A 21,750-nucleotide genomic window follows, 5' to 3' on the forward strand; every position below is an offset into this window, starting at 1 on the left:
TCTGTAATCCTTCTTTAAAAATATTTTGGCAATATTTGTACCAAATACCTCAAGGCATACAGAGCAAGATGACTTAAAAGGAGCGACAAATTCTTGATATTTTTTAACTATTCCAGTGATATCCCTTCTAAATATTTTACTGTTAGAGACTATTTTATTCTTAGAAATGTGTCCATTTGAGTGACCTTCACCATGAGAAATACATGAGGTGACAGTTCTTATAATGAAAGGCAGACTTACAAAAAGAGGTAAATTCCTCTTGGCTTAAAATGCAATTTTTTTTATTGAGGCAGGGAAAGCCCTGATGCTAGAAAATGCCGTTTTTAGATGTGCTGTTAGATTCTGAATTTGTAACATAGGGCAGAGAATTTAAAAAAAAATACACACTGACCCTCCCATTTAGAAGAGAGAACTGGAGATTTGACTAAAAAAGATGTAGCCTTTCCCACTCACACAGAGGAATTTTCTGATGTAGAGGAATGCCTCGAAGGAAATTGGTCACAACCCGAAAATACCAGATATAGAATAAAGAAGTCATGGCCAATAACATACCATGTTATCCAAAATATAGGAATTTCTGAATGATGGGGACAGAAAATATATATATAAAAAATTTGAAAAGGTTGCTATGTGGAAAGGAAAGGGGTTTGATAAATAAATAAATTTGGATAAGAAAGGAACATTGACTTTTACAATCATTCAAATCTCTTGTTTTGTACAAGGAACTGCTAGGTTAGAATTCCAATATCTATTCCCCCAAACTGTGCTATTGTTCTAAGACATATCTAATTTTTTAATTGACAAAATTCGACTATCTGACTAATAATTGAGTCTCCTGGATATAAGGAAAGGATTTCTACTTGTGGAGAGATATAATAAATTTAGTGGAGTTCTGCAATGAGGGCTAAGGTAACATCACACATGATGTAGATTGTAAGCGATCATTAGGAAGTAATTTTCAGATATCCATAGCTCCTTGTTCAAATACTGGGAGAGGAACAATGCCATTCAAAGTCAGGCAAGAAAGGACAGGAAGGCAGTATGTCCCATTACCAAGAAACATCCATACAGAATTTGAAAGGAGAATGTTGTTCCTCCTGTGTACAGTGATACACTCTGTTTAAACAAGCATTAAAGGGGGCTATGAGAAAGCATAGTAACTTAGTTGTAAAGAGAACTGTACTGTAGTAACAAATTAGTTCTGAAATTGTAGAAAATTTATTTCTCCTAGTACTTAATACCTTCATTTTAACATGAATTTTCAGGATAATAACAGCAATTAATAACGATAACTTATATTTATTGAACCCTTGTTTGTGGCATTATCATTTGTTCTGGCTACTTTATAAGCTTTTGTATTTCTAATTCTGGCAATATCTATATAAGCCAGGTTCTATCTATGATCTCTGCTGTAATGATAAGAGGATGTGTGATTTACTCAACACTTCACTCTGTTTCAGTGTGTATCAGAGCTGATATTCGAAGGCAAAATGCCAAAAAATTATTACTGCTTGTGGTAGCTTGAATACAAGTGGCCTCCATAGTCTCATATATGTGAATGCTTAGTCAGCAGGGTATGGAACTTAAAAGGATAAGAAGGGTTAGCAGTTGAGGTACTTGTGGCCTTGTTGGAGAAAGTACATCACTGGAGAGAGCTTTGAAGTTTCAAAAGATCATGTCAGGCCCAGTATCTCTTCTCTTCTCTCTCTCTCTCTCTCTCTCTCTCTCTCTCTCTCTCTCTCTCTCTCTCTCTCCCTCTCCCTCTCTCTCTCTTTCTCACACACACACACACACGCACTATACGAAATTTTATATAAAATGGTCAAGATTATATTTTGTACAATAATAAAGACATAACATAATGAAAAGCAGTCTAGTTCCTCAGATCTGTGATCATAACTACTAAACTCAGTTAAAATATACTATTTTTGCTTTCTTTGCTGTTACATATTTGCTTTCCATATATATGTGATGTAGGAATATACAGAATACACAAGTGATGAATCCTACAAAGATTTTCAATTAACATGAAGGATTCAGCTTTGTACTAGATTATAGGGAAACAACAAAAACCAATGACTCCTGCAGATGATGTGAATACAGATTCATCTAATGCTGGTATTATATATTTTAGAGCATGATATTTCCTTTTCCAACAATGACTGCTTACCTGCTGGAGCACACAGTGTATTTGGAAGTTATAGTTTGGAAATGTGACAATACTGTGGGAATATCTCAATCCTTACGACTCAAATTGACAGGTATGTACCTATCTTGATAAAAGTTATTAACAACTCTTTTTAGACTCTCCATTTCCCATAGGGTATTAGATTTGGAATGGATAGAGATGGAAGAGAGGCGGTAGGAAAATAAGTTAGGGTCAAATATAGAAATGCTAAACCAGACAGATGAAACATACGCCTCTGTATGCATGTAGGCCTACACGGGCACACTGAAGGAAATAGTAAATTTCTATTTGGAAACAAAAATAAATTGGTCCTTGCTCTTTACTTTAAACCATTCTGTATCTAAACCATGACAATTATATTACCTTGTACAAATCAGTGTTCTGTACCATATCCAGCAACACACACCTGAGATGTTTTATGATCTCCAGAAAACTTTCAAGTTGTCTGAAGTTTGGTCAAGTATTAGTTCTATGGTTATCATTACCTTAATCTGTAAAACCAAAACATGGATTGCTATAATTCACTTGAAGTGATCACCTTGTTAGAACAATGTATTAACACATTATATATTTAAAATATTTTATGAAATAAAACAGTGAATGAATTTCAAAGTTATAGAAAATATGACACAAACAATAATTGGATATTAAGTTTTCTTTGCATCCTTAACAAAAGGATTTTTGTCATACCTTTTCACAAACATTTGAGTCCTGATTTTTCATGGTTCACAGTAATATAGTTCAGTAATATAGTTCACTTTTGCAAAGGAATGTTCTTAGTCGCATGGTGAGACTTAACCTTTATTTAATGGACCAGTTTTAGACATATGACTGGAAAAGACACTGGAAGCATTTAGTCTCCATTTCACACAAGTGCCTTAACTAATCTGTTTTTGTTGTGATAAAGGTAATCTCAATGCCATCCTTAGAAATATGACATGAATTGAATTCACTAAAACTCATGTATGTGTTCATCCAATGATTACCATTTTTATTTTCAAAGATACTGTGGTTATTCTTTCATTTTATGGGAGTTATTTAGGGAATAGGATGCAATGAGAATATTAGAGTAAATACTAATTTGGCCTATTCCAGGAATTTGAAAACTAAAATGCATTGACAAAATGTAACTGTCTACTTTTTATTTATCATCTGTATGATGAGAATGGTATTTATATTATCAAATGACTGAAAAATCAAAAGAAGTATAATATTTCATGACATAGAAAATATATAGTAAATCCAAATTTTATTGTCCATAAATGATAATTTTCGATAGAGACACAAAGTACTGTTTCTCACCACATCTGCACTATTATTGCAGAACTGAGTAGTTGTTACACAGATTGTATGGTTCGCAAATTCTAATATGTTTTACCTGGCCTTTTATAGACAAAACCTTCTGCTGGCCCTTGGTATATATTCTTGATAAAACTTTGACAAGTGTTTAGTCTAAGGCCAGAACTTATCAATTCATCTTTGACCACTCAATATAAGGTTGCCATCAAAATGTGTTTGTGTCTTTTATTCCTGAATTAGAGAATAAAAACCATGCACGTTAAAGTATCAGTATCCTAATAGGCAGTGGACAGTTTTCTTTTATTTTTTTTAATTTTCTTCTAATTGCAGCAAAGTCTAGATCAATTCAGATTTGACTGGCAAACAATTTCAGAGATAAACTCTATACAAAAACTTATTTTAAGTGAACTCAGGATATTTTGAGTCACCTAAACTGCCTATTTACTTCCTATCTGGCATGGATATACTTATTAAGGATGTGTTCACAGAAAAATGGCTTTCTGACAAGTAAAATTAGGTGAAAGTTTAGGAGGATTAGTGTTTATAGCAGTGTGAAACTCTAGAGCAGCAATTCTCAACCACTGGGTCATAACCCTTTTGGGCAAGGTAAAATGACCCTTTCACAGGAGCTCATATCAGATATTCTGCATGTCAGATATTTAATTATGATTCATATCAGGAGCTAATGTGTATTTATGAAGTAGCAACAAAATGTATTTATGGTTGTGGTAGTGACATATGAGAAACTCTGTTAAAAGGTGGCATCATTACATAGGTTGAGAACCACTACTGTAGAGGAAAAGAATACTTCTCTCTCTTTAGAAAACATATGCTTCAGAAGTTGCTGTAGGCAAAATTCCACATAGAGAATCTTTAGTTTCATTCAATTTAGTAATTAAATTTATTATTTGCTTCTTTGGAAATGTATTTGCTTCTAGGAAAACATAATTTTTTAATAATAGCATTTTTGAATATAGAATATTTTATTTTTATGGTTATTTTAATAGAAAATGAATATGTAACCATACAATATGATTTAATCAATTTCCACTCTGACAACTCAACTCCTTTCAGATCCTCCTTACTTCCCCATACCAAATCTATGCCTTTTTAAATGTCTTGTTAGAAGAAAGGCAATTAAATAAATCAGAAGAAGAAGAAGAAGAAGAAGAAGAAGAAGAAGAAGAAGAAGAAGAAGAAGAAGAAGAAGAAGAAGAAGAAGAAGAAGAAGAAGCAGAAGCCTTGCATAGTAACACATGCCATTAATTCTAGCACTTGGGAAACAGATGTAGAGAGATCTACCATCTACCATTTGGCTATGGGTGTCTGCATCTATCTGAGTTAGCTGCTGGGTGAAACGTCTCAGAGGACAGCCATCTAGAATCCTTTCTGCAAGCATAACAAAGAATCATTACTAGTATCAGGCATTGACACCATGGGATGGGTGTCAAGTTGGCCTGGTGATTTGTTGGCCATTTCCTCAGTCTCTGTTCCATCCTTCATCCCTGAATTTCTTGTAGACAGGATAAATTTTGTGGGTAGGTTGGTGTTCCTATTGCTCCATTAGGGATCCAGCCTGGCTACAGGGGGTAGCATCTAAATGAACATATTTTAATTTACAGTCTTTTGAGTTTTGCTTCAATGGCTTAAAGTGAAAATCAAGAAAATTGACCAAGAAATGTGAGAAAACCAAGAAAGAAAGAAAGAAAGAAAGAAAGAAAGAAAGAAAGAAAGAAAGAAAGAAAGGGAGAAAGAAAGAGAAAGAGAGAGAGGGAGGGAGGGAGAGAGAGAGAGAGAGAGAGCGAGAGAGAGAGAGAGAGAGAGAGAGAGAGAGAGAGAGAGAGAGAGAGAGAGAAATTAATTCTTTGGTTTGAATCATGCATTCTGTCTTAGCTACCTAAGACAGCAATGCTGTTCAAAACAATGATATCAAAAAGTGACATAAGAAAAGAAAAATTTAATTTTGATAATATGTCAAATGTTTATTCTTTTGTAGTGTAGAATTCACAATGGCAGGAGCTTGAAGTGACTAGTCACATCGTGTCCCAGCAAAAGCAATGATTCCAATTACAGTTCAAGGAAATAATAAAATGTACTTTAGTAACCACATGATCCTAAAATATATGGATGGAAAGTTTAGCAAGAATATTAACACCACACTAAAGACTAGTCAATACACATAAACTTTGGCATGTTGATTTCATATAAAATTATGGTCCTCTATGTTTCCTGAAAATGATTGCTGAAAAGTGCAAGGTTGGGAGGAAGTTAGAATTAAGAATTTGATTTGAAACTCCTCATTTCACATTCAAGCTGCTCAAAGTTCTTTCTGAGGTCTTGGAAAAATTACTAAAAATACCAGCTTCTTCATCGTCTCATTTGTGAGATGATGATGATAATGCTGGTATAATGATTATAAAGATTACATGCAAAATATATGATATGAAATTTTCCATAATGTCAACATTCTACAAATGCTAACTGTTGATGTTGCCACTCCTTGCTTTCCCTCTCCTCTTAGGACAAGTGATCATCTCATTAAACTAATACCTAAAGCATTTCTGAATTGTCGTGAATTGGTGGTGCTCCTTTAGCAGTACTTATTTTCTTTATGGTAAACCCAGGCGTGGTTTAACTTCAATTCTTTAGATGTCCCAGAACACACCTGATTTTAAGAGATTTATTTCTTAGATACAATGTTACTCCATTTATATCACACTCCAATTGTTTCTGTCCTTTCAAAAATTGTCTTTTTAAATTTTAACCCCCAAAATGACAGTATTTGGATTTGAGACATAAGGAAAGCAGTTAGATCCTAATGGTAGTAGCAATATAAATGATGCTGGTCCTCATAAAATGCCACATAGAGCTCCCCTGAATCTTCTTATATACAAATATACAGCGAGTAGATTGCAACCTGTGAACAAAGACCCAAACTCTTACCAAAAGCAAATCTACCAATGCCTTAATGTTGAAGTCTGAAGCCTTCAGAACTCTGAAAAGTAAATGTATTTTTTCTGGAAATTACCCACTGTATAATTGGTTATAGTGTAAGACTCTCAGAGAGAATCTTCCCTCAGGAGGGAGATCCTCAAGCCCAATGACCAGTCCGAGTCCACAGGCTGCAATCAGCAAGAGGATTTTTATTGATCAGGATACACAGGTATCTGTGGGCATCCCAGTCAATTCGGAAGACTGGCGCACCTAGCAGAGCCAGGGTGGGCTTTTTATAGTATTTTGGGGAGCAGAAGCAGGCTTACAGAAGCAGATACATGGTTACAGGGATGTGATTGGTGGAGTAAATGAGGCATACGTGTATGTTACCTATTTTGGCTATAATCATAACAATGAGTTAGCAAAAAGTACATGGTGGTCAGGTCTCCCGGGGGGTCAGGGACTGTTTCTTTTTCCCCGCCAGGTGGCCCATGGAGCAATGCCCATATTTTAGTCTAGTTTCTGCATTTTGTTTTCTTTTCTGGGCTATTTTGTCTAAATGTTGGGTCAGCTTGTCCCACATATCTAAAAACTTACTTTTTACTTCTATAGTTGAGGGCCTTGGGCTTGTACAATTCCCTTTCTGGGAGGGGGTCTTTCATTCCCCCATTTTCTTTTTGTCCTTGAGTGGAATCTTCCACTCAACTTGGTTAAGGTACCTCTGTTTTTTGTTGTTTCACCATCTGATACTGTTGTCTCAGCACAAAATTTGAATGACTGAAAGTCTGTATCTCTTATTATTCCTGTCTGATCTGCATAGAAACAACATTCTTCTTTTAGTGTAGCACACAGACTCCTTCTTTAAGGAATATCAGGTCTAATCTTTTCCTATTTTGAAGGACTACCTCTGAGAGGGAGGTTAGGTATTCTTGGAGGTCAGCTAAAAAGTCTTTTTTACTCTTTTTATATCTGAGTCAATGGCAGTTCTGAATTCTCTATAAGCCTTGCATTGTAGGGCAACAGCAGATGTCCTTGTGCTGTCCTTGTAGTACCTAGATAGCCTTAAATAATTCTCAACTCTCTTTTGTGTCTTATTAAGTCTTTAGCATCAGGATTCTAATCTGGACACTATCTGAACCTATAAATCAAGGTCTTTTAGAACTTCTAAACTTATATAGGTTGTGATCCCTGAGGCACAGTCCCAAGAAGTGTTAGGAGTACTAACATATGTAATGTTACATCATTTGTAATAAAAATCAAGCCTATCCTTACACCTATTCCGAGGGAACCCAGGGCAAACAGGCAAACATGAAATTCTTGTTTCTAAAACACACTCCTCAAGTAAGCATTATAGCAACCTCCCAGTCACTTAAGTCTAGGGAGCTTTTTGAAGATCTGAGTGTCCCTCTAGGTCCCAGCTCTCAGCCCCAACAACTAGTACGCTGCTGGTGAGGGCTGAGAATTGACGGCTGTCAGGGTGGTCAGCAGCACCAGGTACGGTCCTTTCTAGCGAGGCTCGAGTGTCTGGGCTCAGTGTAGCTGTAGTCTCTAACCTGGAACTGATGACATGTCTCGGGGGTCCCCGGGGCATAGGCTGCTGTCAGCTGTGAGCAGATTTCTTTCTATATCACCTGTAGGTCTTTTAGCCTGGCATACAAATCATTATTACTATGACATGTTGGTTCAGTAACATCATCTAATACCGTCAGGGGAGCTGAGGCCCCATATAAGATCTCAAAGGGGGTAAAGCTGAATCTGGAAGAGGTATTTCTTGCTCTAAAGAGAGCAAGAGGGAAGGAGTGTCACCCAGTCTGTGCCAGTCTCCATGGTTAATTTGGTCAGGGTCTCTTTTAGAATTTTATTTATTTACTCTACTTGTCCTGAACTTTGAGGTCTGTAAATACAACGTAATTTTCAATTGACCTCTAAATACTTGGCCACACCCTGGCTTACCTTGGCAACGAAAGTAGGGCTGTTGTCTGACCAGATTACCTTGGGCATTCTAAATCGGGGGAAGATTTCTTCCAGTATCTTCTTGATGATTGTAGAGGCCGTCTCTTGTTTGGTGGGGAAAGCTTCTATCTATTCCTGAAAAGATATCTATAAACACTAGGAGACATTTATACCCATATTTTCCTGGTTTTATCTCTGTGAAGTCCGCTTCTCAGTAGGATCCAGGTTGTTCCCCACGGAGCCTCCTACCAGAGTCAATTTTCCTGAAAACAGTTACCTTTTGGCATGGTATACATCAGTGCACTATCTGTTCCACGAGATACTTGAGACCTGTGACATAATATTTAGTTTTTGAAAACGTCTGGATGAGTTTGCTTACCCCTAAGTGAGTCTATTGATGCATTTGTTTTATCATGGCCTCTGCCTATTTTTGTAGCAGGATCTTCTTTCTCGTTGAGGTGTACCAGAGTCTCTTCCTCGGCCTGGCTGGGTCACGGAGGGCCCTTAACAGAGCCAGAATCTCTTTTTTTCTTGCCCTCAGATGTCAGCAGGCCCCTCTGCTGCTGTCCACAGAGATGTTAAGTCTCTTTCTCAGTTCAAGGGCTTTGGTGAGGGGAGCGAGCTCTACTCTCTGAGTAGAAGTGCCTTCTGGTGCCTGAGCCCATATGACTCTGTTTCCATCTACCACTGCTGCCCCAGCCCATCTTTTTCCTTCTGTAAGAAGCTGCTCCCATCTATGAACCAGATGGCATCTACCCCCTCTGCTGGCTGATCAGTCCGATCTTTATGCCACTCTTTAGTGAGCTCCTGCTGACAGTCATGAAGGGGGGTGTCTAGGTCGGGGTCCGGGAGCAGGGTTGCAGGGTTTAGGCTCGTAGGGGCAGTCTGGAATCACAAGGAACAAATGGGATACCTGGCCCACACCAAGGTCCACCATTCTTCGGGTAGTCCATGAGTATCATTTGTTGCCGGTAGTCCCCTGTACTCAAGGTCTTTTGCTGGACACTAGCCCATTTGGGTGGAGGAACACAGAGTGTTGGGCCCCCATATTCACAAAACAGCTGGGCGAGCTTCCCTTCTATCTTAGCGCATAGCCAGCACTCTAGGACCAAGAGGCTTGCCTTCCGGGCTGCTGGAGAGGCCCCTCTTGTTCTTCCTGGGGCAGTCCCTGACCCAGTGTCCTTTTTCCTTGCGATAGGCACACTGATCTTTAGCTTAGGAATTCTCTTCTGTTGCCGGGTACTGTCTTCTTAGGTTCCCTAACTACTGTGGCCAGTATATATTTCTCTCTTGTCTTTTATCTCTCTTTAGCTCTCTAGCTTCTTCTTTTCTTCCTTAGCTTCCTGCTCTTTTTACCTTCTTTCCTCTTTCTCTTCCTCAGTCTCTCTCTTATATCTGCACCTTCCTCTACAGCTATTAGATGCTGTCCACTTACTACACTTCAACTTTACTTTCTCTGCAACTTACACTAACTCTCAGCAACTTAGCTTAACCCTTAAAATTTCTGTAACTTTCTTTATATCTTTTCCTTATCTTAGCCAGATTGGTGGGGCATTTTCCAGCCCCTCAGAGACCCACCCTTGGAGCCTGGTGGCAGACCCGGAGCACTCCCTACCTTCAGGGGTATTCAAGTCAACAGTCAGGAGTGAGGGTCTTCCATCTATGTCTGGAACATTGTTTCTGGCCTCTAGCAGGATTCCATCTTTCCTCGGTGGTAAAGAAGACCTGTAACAGTTACTAACAAGCATCTCACGTGGGATGGTGAGAAAACAAGAAGAGAATCTTGAGAATAGAGGTCCACTGAAGAGGACAAATAGCATTTAGTCACACAGCTAAACCAGGACTTTTTGGGACAAAAAGGCCATTGTAAAAATAAGCACAAGCTTTGTGTCTGTGAAACAGAATGGCAAGCAGAGGGAGCTGATCTGTTACCGACCATCTCTCTGGACTTAAGAACTAATAACAAAAGGATGGAGCGATGGTTAGGACCTGGGTGCTAGATACCAAGTGGCTGACAAAAGAATTGTAACCAGTTCACCTGGGACTTTCAGGAGCTCAGTAGCAGCCCTTTACCAAACTGTCTCAGTGGGCTAAAGGCCCATGGAAAAGAAAACATTAATCCTGACCTTGGCCACAGCCAAAGCCTGAATTCTAAATTTTGACTGGCAAAACAAAGTTCTTCACAGTTTGTTGCAGATTCTTTTCGAAACTATTTTAGGGGCTTCTCTGCCCCCAAACCTGGGGCATTTTGACCACAGGGGCAGGAACTGGCTCCTGAGGGGATAGGATCAAAGGCACTCTCCATGTCAGTGATGACTAACAGGGAAGGTGATTTAATGTTGGAGATCAACTCCTCTCTTGGAATAGGGCCAGCAGATAAGGCAGGCTCCCTTAAAGAACTTCTCTTAATGAACGCTCTCCTTCTGTGAGCAAGTGTTGAAGGTCTGGCCACTGAAGGCAGCAACTGGAATTATTATTTTTTTTCTCAGGGCCAAAAGTCTCATAAAAACAAACACTAACTCTATATTATCGTTTTGTTGTCAAAGCGTCAACCCCGGCCAGCCTCATCACCTTGAAACTCCTCTTACGCTGACTTGACCTGAGCTGCGCCACTGCCCACGCGCAGCCTGCAGCTTGCTAGCAGGCCTGTATGCTCACCACCCTCAGCCCCTACATTTTCCTACTCTGTGCTGTCCCTTCCTTAGAAGCTGTGAATGTTTAAGCAACAGGGAGAATTTTTCTTCAGGATCTAAGGTAAAGCTTCCAGGCTCTTGTTAATGCCTGCTTCAGACAGGGTCACTCACTAACCTGGAGTTCTTCATACACAACTGTAAACAGCAGCTAGACTGGACAAGGGGAGCAAAGGGAGGGGCATCTCTCCTTGGGGAGGAGGCTAAGAGAGAAAGATAAAACTCCCCGGCAGAAAACAATTTTTCTCAAGCAAATTATTTCCAAGTTAAGCACCAAGAGGACCAAGTAAAACTCCTTGACAAACAAAGCAAACAGTTTCATGATTTCAAACACAGTGTCATTCCAAGATTTTAAACACAGTCGTCTATCCAAAGTCCAAAAACGAAACAAAAGTCAAAAAGACACTGGACAATACCACAGAAAACAACCCAGACAAACAAGACCAAGACAAAGAATCCTATAACCAATTTCCACAGGTGTTCAAAGAAAATTAGGACACAAAGAAGACAAACAATTCCAACAGTCAGACAGACAAACGCACCGTGCGGCTTCGGTGACAAACTGAAACCAAAAATTCAGATGGAGGCGCCGAGGGTCCGGATCCTTCAGTGGATCCGGCTCTCTCCTCTCTCCTCCAACCCAAAACCACGTATCCTTCCGATACAGGCTGAGCCCCCAAAAACCGGGCTCCAAACACCCTTGGAACGTCTTCCAGGGCTGCGGGGGAGAAGTCCGAGCTCGTCAGCTCCTTCTCTGGCCCGCCCAAATACAAACAGTCTAGACCCAAGCCAAGTAACTAAGCATTTACAGAACAAGTCACAAAGCAAGACAAGACAGGACAAGACAAACACTGGCCAGCTTACCTCCCGGTGGGTGGCCGGTGGTCTCTAGGCAGAGGATCTCCGATCCCAGACGAGCCCCCATATGTAAGACTCTCAGAGAGAATCTTCCCTCAGGAGGGAGATCCTCAAGCCCAATGACCAGTCCGAGTCCACAGGCTGCAATCAGCAAGAGGATTTTTATTGATCAGGATACACAGGTATCTGTGGGCGTCCCAGTCAATTCGGAAGACTGGCGCACCTAGCAGAGCCAGGGTGGGCTTTTTATAGTATTTTGGGGAGCAGAAGCAGGCTTACAGAAGCAGATACATGGTTACAGGGATGTGATTGGTGGAGTAAATGAGGCATACGTGTATGTTACCTATTTTGGCTATAATCATAACAATGAGTTAGCAAAAAGTACATGGTGGTCGGGTCTCCCGGGGGGTCAGGGACTGTTTCTTTTTCCCCGCCAGGTGGCCCATGGAGCAATGCCCATATTTTAGTCTAGTTTCTGCATTTTGTTTTCTTTTCTGGGCTATTTTGTCTAAATGTTGGGTCAGCTTGTCCCACATATCTAAAAACTTACTTTTTACTTCTATAGTTGAGGGCCTTGGGCTTGTACAATTCCCTTTCTGGGAGGGGGTCTTTCAATAGCAACTTACACTAAAACAATCATCTATTAACATAAAGAAGAGAGAAAAGTCCATGCAGTTGTATAAGTTTTTTGTAAGAGCTACAGTCCCAAAATATACATTCACAGGTCTCCATAGGGTTTCTGGCTCAACCCCACACTTAGGTACCATAGCATTTGACTTGTCCAACTAACTTTCAAGGCTTTCATATGTGCTTTTGAGACATTGGTCATCAGTCCCCAAGACAGCCAATTACTATAAGTCTGCAATAAATTCTTTGTAGTAATTATTCCATTTTATTTATTAATATGAAAGAATAAATAATTTCATTGAATGCCACCAATAGGCACATATATGCTTAGTCATCAGAGAGGAACACTACTTAGGAGGCTTAGGAAGTGTGAACTTGTAGGGGTAGACGTGTTTTCTCGGTGGATGTGTGGGCTTTGAGGTTTGAGAATTCCAGGCCAGGTCCCCAGCTTTTTCTTTCTTCTGCCTGCTAATTCCATTGTAGAACTCTCAGCTACTTCTCTACCACCATGTGCATGTTGCCATGCTTCCCGCAATGATGACAAGAGACTAATTCTATGAAACTGTAAGCCATTCCAAATGAAATATTTTTCTTTATAAAAGTTGCTGTGGTCATGGTGGCTAATCACAGCAATAGAACACTCATCAATACACATTTTTCAGGGATCTCCCGAAACTGAGTTCTAATCTTGGATCCAGTTTCCTGTTAGTTCACTATACTGGTGATATTCTTCAAAAGGCCCTAAAGTCAATCCAGTTTTCTACTAGAGATACAATATAATGTTAAGTGCTGAGGCTACAGCAGTGACTGAATTCAATATAGGTCCTACTGTCATGGATTTTATAGTTATACTCCTGTTATCTATCCATCCAGGAGTATTCATTTAAGTCTCATGTAAGCAGTTGTGATGCAATTGGCCCAGACAATATAGAAAAGATATACAAGAATCATTAGCATTGTAATCTGGGGTATGACAATTTACTCATTACAATGCTTTCTAAATGTCAAACTTGATGACTTTAAAGATCTTGTGATTTATTCCCATGATTAGCATGTAACTGTATACTCCATTCATAATAGAATGTGGTTTGAAATACTGACCTTCTAATTTCAAACTTCAAGCAAACTTCATGCAAACTGAAAACCAAATTCAAAATATCACTTCAATCTGATGGTGACATTCCATCAAATCAATTCATTCCTGGAATCAATTTAGCTTACATCTGGTACAGAACTAATTTATGCTCATAGATAAACTGTTTTTTTTTCCAAGATAGATTAGACTGCCAGGGGATTTTTCTGTAGTCTATTATTAATGAGCCACACTTTAGCTTGCATGCTCTTTAAAAGTGAGTAATTATATTATTATAGCATGTTTTCCTTTGTCTTGCAACACTTACAGTGAGTGTTTTGACACTTGCAAAGTCATGCTTTCAAGTAATTTTATAAGAGAAAAATAGTTAAAATTGAAATTGTGAGACAAATAGTTATGCAAGATAAGAGTGTTACAAATTTCAATTAGAAACTGCTAATTATACATACAATTCATACCTTTAACTGGCTTTAAGTACTACCTCTCAACTACTTCCTATGTATTTCCATCTTTCTTATATCTTAATCAACTCTACATACCGATGCTAGATTATTCCCTAAAATGTCACTTCTATGCCATCATTTTCATGTCAAAACACTTTAGTAGATGGTCAGTGCCTAAATATACATAACATAAACTCCAGAATGGCAATTCTAGATCACCCTTTGCTTGCTTCTGTTTTCGTTAGCCTCCTATCCCTTTAAGGAACTAAGTCAGCCAGTTTTGTTCCTCTTACTGTTTTTATCAAAGTACTGGTTTAGATGGTTGAGTATGGTCAATAGAGTAAGAAGTATGCCAAAATATCTGAATTGGAGATGCACCACTTACTTAGCATGGGGACAGAAATGTAGACATTGAAACTGTCTCTGGAGGGTGTATTTTAATGGAGTGAAAACAATTAACAGTACTGTCTACCCTGGATGTGGAACCATTTCTGTAGAGCCTCCTATTCCAACCATGTTCACAAATTAATCTGTTTTTTATCACTAAGTTCAAGTAGGATATCGAGGAGGCCAGTCTTTTATCTACACACATCCCCAGTTTTACAATACGAAGTAACCAATGCTGTATGTCAGAAAGGTAAACAACAAAGCATAAAAGTTATTTTCTGCTTTCAGAGAATACAGAGCAAGTGCATATTGAGATAACTCTGTGGAAGTATTAATTCTAACCCATTTTGTTTCAAGTCTCAGATTTTTGTCGTTCTATATAACTAGTTTCATTTCAGGTAAATCTTTAATGTATGATTTTCTAGTTAGTCCCAAAGTTCATAAACCTGTTGCAATTAGTTTTGTTATTTTTATAACTCAACAAGTTTTCGAATAATAAAATATATTGAAAATATTGTCCTTATGCTTAGTATAGTCTAGGAGTACACCCATTTTGGTAGTAAAATTTCAAATAATTAGTATTAGGCTTTAGTAATAAGTAAACTATTTTAAAATAGGTAATAAGAATAATGAGAAAGGTATCACCACTCAATGATTACATTAGATTGTATGGATAGTCATAAATGTAAATTCTGTTTCACAATATTTGGACTTAGGAATATCTTTACTAGGTTTCTAAATTGGACAATCTAGTTTTTAAATGGACCATTTCAGAATTCCAAGTTGAAGTGATGCCTCAAAAGGAAAATGTCATGGGGTCTGAAAATATGAATCTGTGGGTTAAATGCTCAACATAGAAGCACAAAGATCACAATGGAGTTATATTTATTTTTATTAGATATATTTCTTTACTTATATTTCAAATGTTATTCCGCTTCCCGGTTTCCTGTCCATAAGCACTCATTCCCTCCCTTCCCCTTCCCCTTCCCCATACAGGTATTCTCCCCATACATCCCCCTTACTGCCCCCTCCATATTCCCCTGTACTGGGGGTCCAACCTTGGCAGGACCAAAGGCTTCCTCTTCTACTGGTACCCCAAGAAGGCTATTCTCAACTATGTATGCAGTTGTAACCCTGGGTCAGTCCATGTATAGTCTTTCGGTAGTGGTTTAGTCCCTGGAAGCTCTAGTTGGTTGACATTGTTGTTTTTATGGGGCTGCAAGCTCCTTCACCTCTTTCACTACTTCCTCTAATTCCCCCCAAGGGGGTCCTGTTCTCAGTTCGGTGGTTTGCTGCCAGTATTGACCTCTGTATTGGACAGGCTCTGGATGTGTCTCTCAGGAGAGATCTATATCCAGAAAATGGAGATGTTTAACCAAAGGAGACTTGATGATAAATCCCAGTATCCATAACCTTTACAGAGAGACAAGATCAAGCCAACAGGCTAGGTAAAATAGCCACCTGAAAATTCAAACACATAAGTAGGAGGACGTAACTCAAAAAATAAAAGTAAAGATTGATTAATTCACTTACTATCAAACTCTGATTGCATTCACTCAGACGTGTACACACAGAAATACTACATGCCCACACATATTTACACACAAATACACAACACACATACAGACACCCACATACACAATCCCCCCACCAAATACACACACAACTAAGGAATGATGCAAGTCCTTAATGTATGAGAGTTATTATCTTGAAGCCTTCTTTGTTGTCATATACTGTTCTTATCAAATAGAAATTTCAAGTGAATTGTGTTCAATGGAATTCACAACAGGTCTTTGAATGGGTACTTAACCAATAAGTTCATTAAACTAGATGACTAGTTAATTTCATTCACAAAGAGTTCCATCATTGTTTTAAAGTCCATGATACATATAAGTTGTCCTCTACTAGCACTCCTTAGTACTTTCCTAATTGTCATCCCATGAACAAGATGATTCCATTTTGCTTACTTCTAGAAATCTAAAAAGAAACTGTACAAAACTTAAGAGGACTCTTCAAAAAATAGCCATTTTCTAGGTTGTCTACTTTTGCTCTCCTGTATTTGTAATTTTGCCTTGACTTTAGGTATCTTCTAAGGCAATGGAAAAAGGCTAAATGGAGTTCATCTTTTTTTTTTCATTTTTTTCTTTATTAACTTGAGTATTTCTTATTTACATTTCGATTGTTATTCCCTTTCCCGGGCCAACATCTCCCAACCCCTCCCCCTCCCCTTTTTTATCGGTGTTCCCCTCCCCATCCTCCCCCCATTACCGCCGTCCCTGCAACAATCACGTTCACTGGGGGTTCAGTCTTAGCAGGACCAAGGGCTTCCCCTTCCACTGGTGCTCTTACAAGCAATGATTCATTGCTACCTATGAGGCTGGAGCCCAGGGTATAGTCTTTGGGTAGTGGCTTAGTCCCTGGAAGCTCTGGTTGGTTGGCATTGTTGTTCATATGGTGTCTCGAGCCCCTTCAAGCTCTTCCAGTTCTTTCTCTGATTCCTTCACCAGGGGTCCCGTTCTCAGTTCAGTGGTTTGCTGCTAGCATTCGCCTATGTATTTGCTGTATTCTGGCTGTGTCTCTCAGGAGAGATCTACATCCGGTAACTGTCGGCCTGCACTTCTTTGCTTCATCCATCTTGTCTAATTGGGTGGCTGTATATGTATGGGCCACACATGGGGCAGGCTCAGAATGTTCCTTCTGCCTCTGTTTTAATCCTTGCCTCCCTATTCCCTGCCAAGGGTATTGTTCCCCTTTTAAAGAAGGGGTGAAGCATTCACATTTGATCATCCGTCTTGAGTTTCAGGTGTTCTGTGCATCTAGGGCAATTCAAGCATTTTGGCTAATAGCTACTTATCAATGAGTGCATAACATGTGTGTTTTTCTTTGATTGGGTTACCTCACTGAGGATGATATTTTCCAGTTCCATCCATTTACCTATGAATTTCATAAACTCGTTGTTTTTGATAGCTGAGTAATATTCCATTGTGTAGATGTACCACATTTTCTGTATCCATTCCTCTGTTGAAGGGCATCTGGGTTCTTTCCAGCTTCTGGCTATTATAAATAAGACTGCTATGAACATAGTGGAGCACGTGTCTTTGTTATATGTTGGGGTATCTTTTGGGTATATGCCCAAGAGAGGTATAGCTGGGTCCTCAGGTAGTTCAATGTCCAATTTTCTGAGGAACCTCCAGACTGATTTCCAGAATGGTTGTACCAGTTTGCAATCCCACCAACCATGGAGGAGTGTTCCTCTTTTGATATAGGGAAACTATAGCTTTTGATGTCTCTCAATATCTTCCTTCACTTCACCTCTGTTCACATATGGAACAGAAAAAAAATGGCTACTCTTTTTAGGGGAGGAAGAAAAACAATATCCACTGTGAAGAAAATAATTTGGTGATTAATATTAATTCATCATAAATTATTTAGTCACATATGTCAGTAGAAGTCATGAATAAAAATGTAATTCAATATAATTTCTGTTCCTTGGGAAAAAACTAAAGAGTACAAACTATCATTTGATACTCTGTTTTAAAAGGTGTTTGTATTGCATGTGCATGTGTATGCACATGTTTATGTGCAGATGCATGTGGCAGTGTACACATATCATCACATGTATGTGGAGGCCAGAGGATAACCTTGGGCATAATTCTTCATCAACAATTACCTTTATTTTAGAACAGTTTCCCAATAGCCTTGAATTTGCTCATTAGAATAGATCAGCTGGCTAGTAAATGTTTCTGCATCACCAATACTAGAATTTTAGGTACACTCTCTCACAATGACTTTGTTTACTTATATTCTGAATATACAACTTGAATTCCTCTATCTCATTTTATTGTTCTGTTGAAATTGACATAAGTAAGAAAGATTCTGATTTATTGACATAATTATTAAACATATGTTTATTGGGTACATATAGATTTAAATTTTATATCAAAAAAGTCAAGTTATCAAAAATGTACATTTGCTATCAACGTATAATAGTTAAAAATAATAGTAATACAAATACATGATGAATTTTAGGAGTGGAACTATACTCAGACAATTTCTATTTGCTGTGGATCTTTTTTTTTTTTTGGAGCTGGGGACAGAACCCAGGGCCTTGTGCTTGCTAGGCAAACCCTCTACCACTGAGCTAAATGCGCAACCCTGCTGTAGATCTTTTAACATGCATAGCACTACTTGATCTTGAATTTAAACAGATAAATGGACTTGGGAAGTGAAAATGGAGGGAATATTCATAGTAGTAACTCATATTTGAAAACATACACTTAATTCTTAGAATTCCTTTAGTATTACTTGAAAATTTTGAACATTAAAAATATATCCTTATAAATTGCTCAGCCAACACAAAGTCATTTCTGTTTAATATTTTTATTACATGCAATAATTTTTTCAAAGAAATTAGGCCATTACCACAAGTGAAAGATTATGACCCTAAAATGATATTCCAAGTAAAGAAACTTTGCTGTTCAAAGTCAGCTTCACTAATGTGTCATACAGCACAGATGAGTATATAGCACATTGTGTTTAGCACTATACAGCTGTATTTTATAATTAATAGTGATTCATAATCAGGTGACAAGACTCAAGCTGTCAAAATGAAATGGCCTAAGAGGTAAGCTAAGCAGGTCACCCAGAAATTCAAATATGATTAAGGCTTTTAGTTCTCACTTGGGCAGATTTTAAGCCTAAAGGGTTGAACTGTCCAAGTTTCTTGTACATTTTAGTAAGACAAGACAAAAGGGCATCAGGAATTTCTCAGTTGGTGCTTGAGGTGTTGCAAGCTTAAAAACAGCTCTGAAGTAATGCAGCCAACTGTAGGAGATTTTAAAAGAGAAAAATGAAGGAATAGCAAAAGAGTGGCCCAGTCCTTCTTTCTTAGGTTTCATTGTGACCAAAAGGACAAGAAGTAGGCCAATTATTCTAAGAATCCTGTTCTCTTGAGCTTTCTTTCCCATTCTTCTACCCCACTCATTCTTGTTCTCCTCCTATTTGTCAGACATACCACATCCTATTATCACTGAAGGGTATTCACCACCAAAACTTGGGATGTGGTTCATTTAACCTCTACACTCTGATTTTTCTCAGGCATAGTGGCCATGGCCAACATTCCAGATAATATAGATTGTTAGAAACTACAGACAAGCTAAGAGGATGAAAAGCCTAATTATATAATACATGATGAAACCACACACACACACACACACACACACACACACACACAGAGGCATGCCCGTATACATTGGGGGCACTGAGGCAGGTGTGGGTGGGAGTGTGGGGGAATACACTCATAGAGGCAGGTGTAGGGGTAGAGGATAGGAGGTTTGTGAAGGGGAAACTGGCAAGGGAGATAACATTCGAAATGTCAAACAATAAAATAACCAATAAAAAATGAAAAAAGATCATGCCCTCTTAGTGCATAAGACAAATCATAGATATCTGCTGTGAAGCGCCCTCCTATTCCACACTTAGGATTAAAACAAAAACATATTCACAAAACATAACTGGGCTTAAAAAAACTAAAATGTTCACTACAGACTACTGTCTATGTAATTGCTTTATTATCCAATCTCTGTCATGGAAATAATGGAAATATTGTTTGGTCTGGGGAGGAAACTTGGAATACATGTTAAGGGTTGTTGCAACTCAATGCCATCAGATTATATCACTCAATTACTGGCAATTTGTCTGAAAGCAAGAATGTAGTGGTTGGCAATTTCTGAGTCAGCCTTGTGACAGCCCCCTAATGGGAATAGATTTCACTTCTCTGTTCTCTTAATGGTTGTCTTCTCCCCATATTCTCCAACAACCGAGCAACAAATCTCATCTTGGGAAATTGGTTTGAGTTCTCTACACAGGACTGTTTTGAACAGAACACGGGTGACATACTGAGTCAGGGGAAATGATGGTCAAGTATATCAAATATTAGGGTGGCAGAGGTTCTGTAGCATGCCAGAGAAACAATCGTACTTATAAGAAATTTTGGTATGAGGTTCATAGAACATATGGTAATGAGACTTCTAAATATAGAAATAGGAAGCCTATATCTATGCTTGAGGCCTAGTGAAAATGGAACTGATGAAATCTGGAACACACAACGTTGTCAAGCAGAATAAAAATATAAGGGCTGAGTGCAAGAGTTAGGGAGACATCTATAAGTCATTCTAGAAGAGAAAGAAACAAGGACAACCATTGCAAAAACTTACTATAAATTCTATTTGGTTCCACGCTCCCTGGTACACTTGAAGATCTTTTAGTCATTCTGTGGCATTAGTCCAAGTTGTTGATGTTAAATTCGCACTATTTTATTTAATGTTTCCTATATATTTTACTTACATAAATGTCCATATACTATGTACAAGAGTAGTATCAGGAGAGACTAGAAGAAGATGCTAGACCCCTGGGACTTTAGTTACACAAGGTTGTAAGGCACCGTGATAGTGCTGGGAATTGAATCTAGGGACTCTGGAGGAAAAGCAGTAGCCATTGCTGTTAACCACTGAGATGTCTCTCTAGCCTCACAGTACTGTTTCTTTAAGGTTGTACAGTTTTCATCCAGAACACTGATCATTAAATTTAGGGCTCAGTGGTTTGGGAATACAACGGCAGCAATTGAATATAAGGTACTATCCTTTTGAAAGTGCTTGGACCAGTTATTTGGTTAGTGAATGTTATGAATGATGTTCTTTGAATTTTATGAAATGAAACATAAGCCAAGTTATTGGAGTTAGGGCAAAAGTAGTCAGAGTCTGACCAACAAATTATGAGAATGTTTGCCTTTATCTTTGTCCTTCGATCTCTACAATTCTCTATATACATAAAATGATATAATTTAAAACATGTACGCATTTTGTACTGATCAGGCTGTTTCATTGATATTACATCAAAAATATTTTCACAAGAGGACTTCTATAAACTCTTTCTAACTAGTCTTAACACTTTTCATTCCTCGGAAACTTTTTTTTACATATATTGGATATTTTATGTATTTACATTTCAAATTTTATCTCCTTTCCCCCTCTCCCAAGTCCCCTCCCCCTTCACCTGATTCTATGGAGGTGCTCCCACTCTCATTTACCCACTCCCAAATCAATACCTTGACATTCCCCTACACTGGGGAAATAAGACTTCACAGAATCAAGGGCTTCTCCTCTTATTGATGCCAGACGATGTCATTATCTGCTACAAATGCACCTGGAGCCATGGGTCCCTCCATGTGTTCTCTTTGGTTGGTTTAGTCCCTGGAAGCTCAGGAGGGGAGGTTGGTTG

General features: G+C 38.5%; 1 long non-coding RNA gene across 3 annotated transcripts in view; it reads right to left on the reverse strand.

Moving 5' to 3' along the window:
• LOC147998365 (uncharacterized) overlaps positions 1-12,147 on the reverse strand; it is a 60,924-nt gene extending 48,777 nt beyond the window's left edge. For 2 of the 3 annotated variants that reach the window (XR_015646715.1, XR_015646716.1), the window contains exon 1: positions 11,929-12,147. This is a non-coding gene — a long non-coding RNA (uncharacterized LOC147998365). Of the gene's footprint in view, positions 1-2,551; positions 2,680-11,928 lie in introns of all 3 variants that reach the window. The other variant, XR_015646717.1, reaches the window with a different exon arrangement.
• Positions 12,148-21,750: the final 9,603 nt, after the last annotated feature.

Source organism: Rattus norvegicus, chromosome X (assembly GCF_021556685.1).
Source record: "Rattus norvegicus strain SHRSP/BbbUtx chromosome X, alternate assembly SHRSP_T2T, whole genome shotgun sequence".
Classification (NCBI taxonomy): Eukaryota; Metazoa; Chordata; class Mammalia; order Rodentia; family Muridae; genus Rattus; species Rattus norvegicus.